Source organism: Apodemus sylvaticus, chromosome 6 (genome assembly GCF_947179515.1).
Source record: "Apodemus sylvaticus chromosome 6, mApoSyl1.1, whole genome shotgun sequence".
Taxonomy (NCBI): domain Eukaryota; kingdom Metazoa; phylum Chordata; class Mammalia; order Rodentia; family Muridae; genus Apodemus; species Apodemus sylvaticus.
In genome coordinates, this window is record NC_067477.1 from 142,125,209 (window position 1) to 142,134,328 (window position 9,120).

The window sequence follows — 9,120 nt, forward strand, 5'->3', positions numbered from 1 at the left end:
TGTGGGCAGGGCTTCCACATTCTCTTAATCTCCATCACATATAGGCCTACACAAAATAATTGTCAAAAACACCAGAGATTGAATTGCTTTGAGACTATTGGTACAGACTAAAGGATAAAATAATAAAAAAAAATTAAGTGAGCAAATCTTACCTAAACTTTAGAGAACTCTGAAATTTATGTGGTAGATGACAGAGCTTAGGTAAAGTCTAAAAGTTTGGACAGTTCATTGAAATAGACAAGAATTTTTTGAATATAAAATGTGAAATGCACAATGCCTTAAGTTACAAAAATAGCAGGACTCTGTCAACAAAAACCTAAATTTACATATTACATACTAATAAAGGAATACCTTCAAAAAGTAGGAGTAGGCATTCTCATATTTGATGAAGTAAATGATGCCTAAACCCTAGATGGTTGCCCTCAGAAAAGTGAAATTACATCCATATCTCTTACCTGATAAAGCCAATCAATTTAAATTACCAAAAAGAAGAATTTAAAATTTAGTATATTGGAAATGTGAGGAATTAACAGAAAAAACACTTCTAAGTATAGGTATAGGGAATAAATCTCTGCAACACAAAAATAGTGCCAAATATTGAATGATAGGATTACATAAAATTAGAAGGCTTCTTTTATGCCCATCAAAGGAAACCATCTACAGAATGAACAGAGAGCTGGAAAGGTAGGAGAAAACTTTTTTCCTGTTTGATTTCAGACACACAGTTATTGCCTAAATATACCGAGAGGTGAAATAATCAAAATAAATGAGCATCAATAAATAACTTCCAGTAAGTAGACTAGTGAGCTAAAGAGAGAGTTCTCAGAAAAAGCACAACTGTATAACACATATTTGAAAGTGTTAAACATCTTTAACCAAGAACGACATGAAAATTAACACCTTGTTGAGCATCTAGAATGACTTTTAGCAGGAAAATAAATGAGGAACCCTTATTAGCAGCTGACAAAAGTGTATGCTTGTACAGACATTATGAAAATCTATACAGAGACTTCTCAAAAAACTAAAATTAAGACTGCTATAAAATGAAGCTATTCCATTTTTAAAGACTCCAAATGCTTCCATAGGGAATTTGTACATCTGTTTCCTGGTTTTCAAACGACAATGGTAAGAAATCTCCATAGAAGTCTACCAAATAACTGCTTTGGATCAGTGGCAGAACACTTGCCTAGCAATCACAAAATCCACACGAATACTAAATAAATCACCATCAATTGAAACTCAGATGATACAGTTGTGCTATAAATATACAATGAAGTTTTTTTAAGCTCAAAGATAACTAAAATTATAAAATCTTCAGGATTATGAATGGATCTGTGCCTTAGATAGGGTTTCATTGTTGTGAAGAGATCCCAAGACCATGGCAACTCTTATAAGGGCAAACTTTTAATTTGGACTGGCTTGTAGTTTCAGAAGTTCAGTCCATTATCGTCTTGATGGGAAGCATTGCATTATATGGGTGGAGTTGGAGCTAGAAGAGGCAAGGGTTCTACATCTTGATCTGAAGGAGTCTCTATTCATCAGGTAGTCAGGAGGGGACCTATGCTACACTGGTCAGAGACTAAGATTGGTGCATCAAAGCTCACCCCCACAGTGACCTTTACTCCAACAAGGCCACACCTACTCCACAAAGGCCACACCTCCTAATAGTGTTTTTCCCTAGGCCAAGCATATTCAAACCACCATAATCTGGAATTTATTTTACTAAATGAAGAAACCCATATTCAACCAGACGTGTTACACATTATTTTTTATAGGTGGTGAATGACAGTTCTTAATGGTATGTATTCAAATTTATGTCTGTGTGAATGTAGGCATAAGTAATGCTACAAGAAAGGGGCCCATTGGAGGGAAAAATGGGGTAGCTAAAAAGGAGAGTGTGCTGGTTGTTTCCTTCAATTCATGCAAACTAGAGTAGAGAGAAACTCAAGTGAGAAACGCCTTCATAACTGCACATTTCTCCAACCATCCTCTTTGATCCCCAAAATAATGACTCTGAGACTGATGTATATATGAATAAATGCTTAGGCCATCAGCCGGGGCCTGTTCCCCTACTACCTCATAGCAACCATTTGCTGAGATATAGAACCCATTGTTCTATTCTTGGAGTGCCATATGCCTTGTTACTTCTCTGAGTTCATGTGCCTATCTTCCTCAGAGTTCCTAGGCAAATCTTTTCCCAGGCCTCCATCTCTATCTCAGAAGTCCTCAGTCTGGTCAGGAATTCACCCTCTATTTTTTTCCTAAGCTAATAGGCTAACAGCCTTCTATCGACAGGTGAAGCTTCCATACATTGCACCAAAAAGTCTCTCTATACCCTCATTGGACTGACAAAATCGACAATAGAAGTTGTAGGCTCTGCTTACTGTGACAATTACAGCCCTGAGCAGGTGCTCCTGGATTATATAGAAAACCATGTTGGGAAGCATAGATAGCAGTTTAGCAAATAGCAGATAGCATGCTTCTTTAGTTTATGCTTCAGGTTCCCAGGTTCCTGCCTCAAACTCCTGCCCTGATTTCCTTCATATTTGGCTTGTCAAATGGAAGTTATGAGATGAAAGGATCGCTTTCCTTTCTTCCTCATTTAGTTTTAAACAGAAATTTTCACAGCAACACAGAAGGAAACTAGTATGGAGGGGTATCAAATACGTGTGATATGAAAGTGGAAAGGATATTGGGATTAAGAGGAGAGGAAAGGCAAAAGCAGGAGTGTTGGGGATTGATTCTAATGCTTTGTCTTAATTCAGCTCCAAACATCACACAGGAATCCATATGTCCAGATGCGGAGGGCCCCTGTCCCCAACCAGTATTCTGTTGATCAGTAAAGAGCCAGAAGCCAATGTCTGTGAGGAGAGAAAGAGGCGGGGCTTTTTGGGTTCCCTGTCAAGAAGGAGGTGGAGAAGAAGGGGAGGGGAAGAAGGGTTCTGCCAATGAGAGGGACATAGGATGGATGATCAACATTGAGAAAAAGCAGGAAGGTAGGACTTAAGAGTCTACCTCTTAAGACCTGTAAGAATCAGGGAAAGTGGCCCAAGGGGCCAATTCCTCAATTGGGTCTATGGTAGCAACGATAAAATACAGATTTAGCAAGTATTAATTCAAGAACACAGTAGCAGAGTATATGCTAGCGTTGGAGAGATTTGGAAGTTCCCAGCTATTGAACTAGTCCAGGCATACCTAAGTATAACGTGTGTGTGTGTGCCATGACCCACCAGGAGCTCAGAGCTCCCTACTCACAGGAGATTGAAGCAGCATGGGAGGGTAAAGCAGGAGAGGAAATCAGGAAAATAAAATATATATGAAAATAACATTGTTATCTGATAGAGTATAAACTAATTAAATGCAAACTATGTTTAATGAATGTTGAAAATATAACATTACAAAAAGAAAGATACAATGTAAGAAAATAAAAGTTTGCATGTGTCAAAGAGGAAATAATTAATTCTTAAATTCTTAGCATATGTCTATCATATGTTTTCCTCATTTATTGTTTAATTAAGCTTTTTGCAACATATAAAGCCATATTTGTAACTTTAGTACAATACTTACTCCCTCCTCTATAACTAATTTTTCTGTGTAAGTTCCTTATATGATTCCTGAAATTGATATATTGTTTATGATCCTTTAATCTTTTCTTATGATGGTTCCCTTTCATAATCTGTCTCCCGTTTGCCCACTAAACACCATATAAATTTGTTTGTGATTATACTGCTTTGTCTCATTATGGTGTGTGTAGAAATTTTAGTCCAGTCATCTGATTTCTTTTAAAATGTATTTCTGTGCCTAAGCTGAAACCCCTAAGTAACTGATGTTTGTCACTTTCCTAATCAATACCCAGGCTTGACATACACTGAAAATGCCAGTCACTTTACATTCCTACATAAATGAAGGGGATTATAGTCAAAGAGAGGAACCAAAACAAACCAGATTCAGGCTGTCAAAGATAAAGTGTCTGCCTACCTGCTTATCTTGCAACTCACATTATATCCCTGTTACATCTTATATTTTTGATTTGTGCAGTTTTTGCCCCTTTTGTAGCAATTGGCTTCATTTTAAGGACCACAATGGCCATGAGACTGGAAGCCAAAAATGCACTGTACTGTGTTTTCTACTCAAATAGATTGATGCTAGAGCATCTAATTCATTCTTCAAATGTTCAGGATGAGTGTTTCATCTTAACTTGATCTCTTTCCTATTATTTTCCTCTAACCTCTGATGCATGCTCAGTTTTAAGGAAACTCCAGAATCTCCCATTTTCTCTGTCATGGAAAGGTATGGCACCTCATGTAAGAAGCTGCGCCTAAAAAGAGATCACTCATGAAACATCCTTCTAGAGACTCTACTATACCTCTGGGTTTTGTCTCTGTGTTCTTGTTTACTATACATTTGTTATTTTGTGCTAGCCCTTCCCTGGGCACCCTGTCTTAATACCCAAACCTCTGACAAGAAAGGAGTTTCTTTCAATACACCTATAAAGATTTACTCATGGGTTTTTGCCAAGCATTTGTCACACAGTCCTGTAGCTGCCTGCACTGTTCATCTTTCTGACTCATGGGACAGTGGGCTCCTCATCAAAACTTAAGCATGTCTTAACTTCAGCTCTCTGTCTCTCACTGTGTGGAGCAGAGTCCATATGCCACCTCCCTTGTCTCCTTCTGCTTACTCTCTTAGCCCACATTTTCCTCCTGAACTTGTTCCAGGGAAGAGTTTAATCTAATCCCTGACATGGAAGACAATCCCCAACCTGCTATAGTTGGAGAAAGCCTGCAAAGAGCTGAGTGGATTGGTAATTTCCAACTTTCTGAGTCTTATCCAGAAGGCAGGTGCTTGATATTTACCTTTGATTATGTTACTGAAATGCACACTCTAATAATAAGAGGAAAGGTCTTGTTACAGGAAGGAATAAAAATAATACAAGAACACTTATTTATTTAAAAAAATCAGTTCTGTTAGGAAATCCCATCTTGTGCTAGACTTTTCAATGTAGCACCTCATTTGGAAAAGGAAAGGATATAAATAGTCTTATTCTTTCTTCCTATATCCTGATGGCATAGGACAGACATGCTACCTATAAAATGCATACATTGTTTTTTATTTCAAAATTAGAGGTATAGGTAGTAACAAAAAATTGTTGTTTTGATAGTTATACTTCTTCCCTCTTTAAAAGCTTCCAATAGCAGCTAAACATTTTACCCAATATCACAAACCCACTTACCCTAGAAACAGATGTGATTCATGTATGTATTTTTATTCATTCATCAGCTACTATTTGAATGCTACTACCTGTTCATTATAATGACAGGCATCAAACTGTAAGAGCCACAGGAAATTAGTCCTTCTTTGTAAATGCTCAAATCAAATGTTTCAACACATTTAGAACTCAGAAACATCCAAGTGGCTTATTGGTTTTTCTTTAAGTAAAGCCAACAAATTCAGCTACAGGCACCTAGTAGTTTCATGTTCCTTCAATTTCTAGACCATCTTTGGGAGTCAAAATTGAAAACAATATAGGTATTTTAAAAGATGATACTTGGCCAGAAATATATATCCTTATATTAAATTTCAATCTGGAAATAGAATCCACTTGGGAAACTGCCTCTATTCCCCAGTTGCCAATGGAGCCTCATAGCAGGAATATAACCCCGTGAGAAATATATTGAGTATATGCGAATGATCTCACTGGGGGTTAACATGAAACAGCTGTCTGATTTGGGAGCCAAACTTTGATGTAAAAAATAAAATTAATGGGACAGTTAACATAGTGGAGAAGAAACTGAAACTGAAACATGTAGCAGGCTTGTTTTATGTCAGTGTTCGATATTGAGCATATTTCAACATATGCACAAGGCAATCACCCTCTATGTTAGCAGTGACTTGAGAATTGACTTTGTCACACTCAAGGATGAAGAAATTGTCATAACTTTTCTTATTTTTTCTTTCTCTCCTGTACTTATTTCACTGTTGCTTCTTTCTTTCTTCATCACAATTGCACAATAGACTTTTATCTGTGTGTATATATAATAGATATATATGTATATGTGTCTATACATATATATATATGTATATGTATAGACACATATACAGAGAGAGAGAGTGAGACGGAGAGAGAGAGAGAGAGAGAGAGAGAGAGAGAGAGAGAGAGAGAGAGAGAGAGAGAGAGAGTCTTCATTTTCTTGGTACAGTGTCTCACTATGGACGCCAGTCTGGCTTAGAAATCGTGATTCTGCCTCTACCATTGCTGTCCAATAAGAGATGTATTCTACCATACTTTTTTTCATATTTCATTTATTAATTCAGATTCCTTGTTTTTTTAAGTACTCAATTACATTTACCTCCCAAATCCTCCCAGTTCAACCCCTAAATCTCAAGCAACTGAATTTTATGTTCTCTCTACATTATCAAAACATTGAGCCCAGTTTGTGCTGCCCATATACTGCTAGTTTTGGTTAACCTATCATTGACTTAAAGAAAACTGGCTCTTGATTTCTCAGTAGCCATCAATTGCCAATATTTTTTGGGATTAATAGAAGTCCTATTCTGTGGTTCCCACCACAAAGGCTAATACTGTCATCCGCAATGAAATTGCGTATGCCTTTCAGATGATATTAAGGTCATGATGAGTTTATTTTGAGAATTCCCTGTTGTGTCTGGAAAACACTGTTTCCTTGTAATCAGCTCACTTTTGATGATCTCTAAGTGTTATGGGAAGGGCTGTGATACAGATACTCTACTTAGGATTGAATGTTCCTTAGTCTCTTACTATGAATAGTAGTCATTTGTGGGTCTTTGTGTTAGTTGCTATCTACTGCAAGATGAAGCATCTCTGATGAAGGTTGAGAAATGTACTACTGTATGAGAATAGCAATAAGTCATTAATCTTAATGTCCAATTTAAAGAATATTATGCTAGTGCTGATGATATATTTTGCTGCAGTTTCTTGGCCCCACTAATGATACCACCTATAGGTTTCATTTTGTAGAATAGGCCTTAAAGGCAATCAAAAAGGTCTCTCACTTTTGGGTACCATTTCATTAGTGAGCAGGACAGTTTCAGGGATAGGTATTATTGTGATTTACCTACTCACAGTAGAGTGAGATAGATGTATACATCCAACACTGTGAATTCTAATCAGTAGGGGTGAAGCTTCCAGGTCATTTCCAGCATGATTTATCATGTTTTATTACTGAGATATGTGACACATACAGCAATAGGGATTTTACTGTCAATTTCTGAGGAATAGCCAACAGTCATGGCAATAGCCTGAGCTGTGGAGGGATTTATGGGAACTCACAGGCCAACAACTGCAAAACATTTGCTGATTCCTGGTAGTGGAGTCGTATTGCAAAGGTTTGAGTTTACTAGGGGTATTGTCTCTCCATTGTAGGATAATTCTACTATAACTCTTTCACATAAGTATATTTTAATAAATGCGTACTGATAACAAATCTGGGTCTGAAGTTTGGTATTTGAAGTATTAGGGCAATGTAAAAATCAGAGGAAGACACTGATCATACCAGTGTTGAGACCTAATGGGGCTGCCATATACATGTTTGCCTTGGTAGAAAGGTGATTCTTCATGATCCAGTCTTGTAACTATGCCTGCTTGACCAAGTACATGTTTCTTTGTGACAAATTCATTTTCCCAAAGACAGGGTTTTATTTTCTGTTGTCTGAGAAAGTACAATGCACTGCAGTTTTTTGTTTTTTTGTTTGTTTTGTTTTGCTTTGTTTGTTTATCTTATAGTATAGTTTCCCTTTATCTATGCCTCACCAGCATTAGTCACAACTCCTACTGCAGAGGGTACAGGAGGGAATGCCATTTATAATATCTTATTACACATTTTATTAATAACTAGCAAAAAGGAACTTGAATGCTTCAATCACTATGCACTTTGGCAATGATATCATTAATCATTTGAATGGATTGCTTCTTTCTCTGCATATATTGAGCTTCACTACTGAGCCTCAGTTTTTATATATATATATATATATATATATATATATATTGTAGTGTTAACCAAATTTTAAAGCAGAAGTCAAAAAGATGGAAATGCTTAAAACTTACAAATGGAGGATATAATGTTTGGAAGGAGGTGTGATAGAAATTTGAGAGAGGTTTAGGAAGTGGAAGAGTTAATATGATCAAAGCATACTGTATACATGCATACATATATACATAATTTTGAATAATAAGATTAAAAAATGGAATATTAGCAACTCTGATTTGTTATATACAAAACATATCTATCAAATTATCACATTCCACCTCAAAAATATAGACAATTATACTGGTAACTCTTTGCAGCTTAAAGACAAAATATAAAGTTTTATCACTTTTAATTTAGAATGATTAGTTATTCCAAAATGTTATTATAATCTTACTAAATGATATCATAATTCTAATTTTAAAGCTGGTACAACTGAGAATCAGGAAATTAGAAATTAAGAAATAATTTAGAAATATTATGTATTTGTAATTATTATCCTATAATGATGGATATGAACATGTATGGATTCCTGCTCTTTACGTTCTACCTATGTATCAATCCTTGTGTTATATTCTTAGTTGTATCTCTTTAGCATTCTGTGATAGAAAATAAATGAGAAAGAAAGAAAACTGAAGAAAGCTGGGATACTTTGAGAAGAAGGAATGAAGCCTAATGCAAATGATGTGCTGGGCTTAAAATTAAATATCAAATAAACATAGGAACCACTATAGAGGTTTAACAACCCCTGTTAGGTCAGGATTTTTCAAGCCATGGTCCCAATTTTTACTCATCTTTTGAGTTTCCATTAATCAGAAAACTATATCACAGATTTGCTTCTCTCTGTCCCTCCTGACAAATTAAGACAGCTCTCAACTAGACAGTAATGGCAGTTCTTCACAATTATTCTAAAAATAGGCAGGGTAGAATCCTCTCCAGAAACTGCCTTGTCATCCTAATGCAGACTGTCTAATCAGTCTGTCAGTTCAGTGCTTGGTAGGCAGGGGAAAATTAATGTTGCCAACCTGAAAGACTAACATCTAGAGACAACTGATCAATTGTCCCTGATTCTGCAATAAGTCAGTTTATTCACCATTCACTTTGGGGATGGTAATAA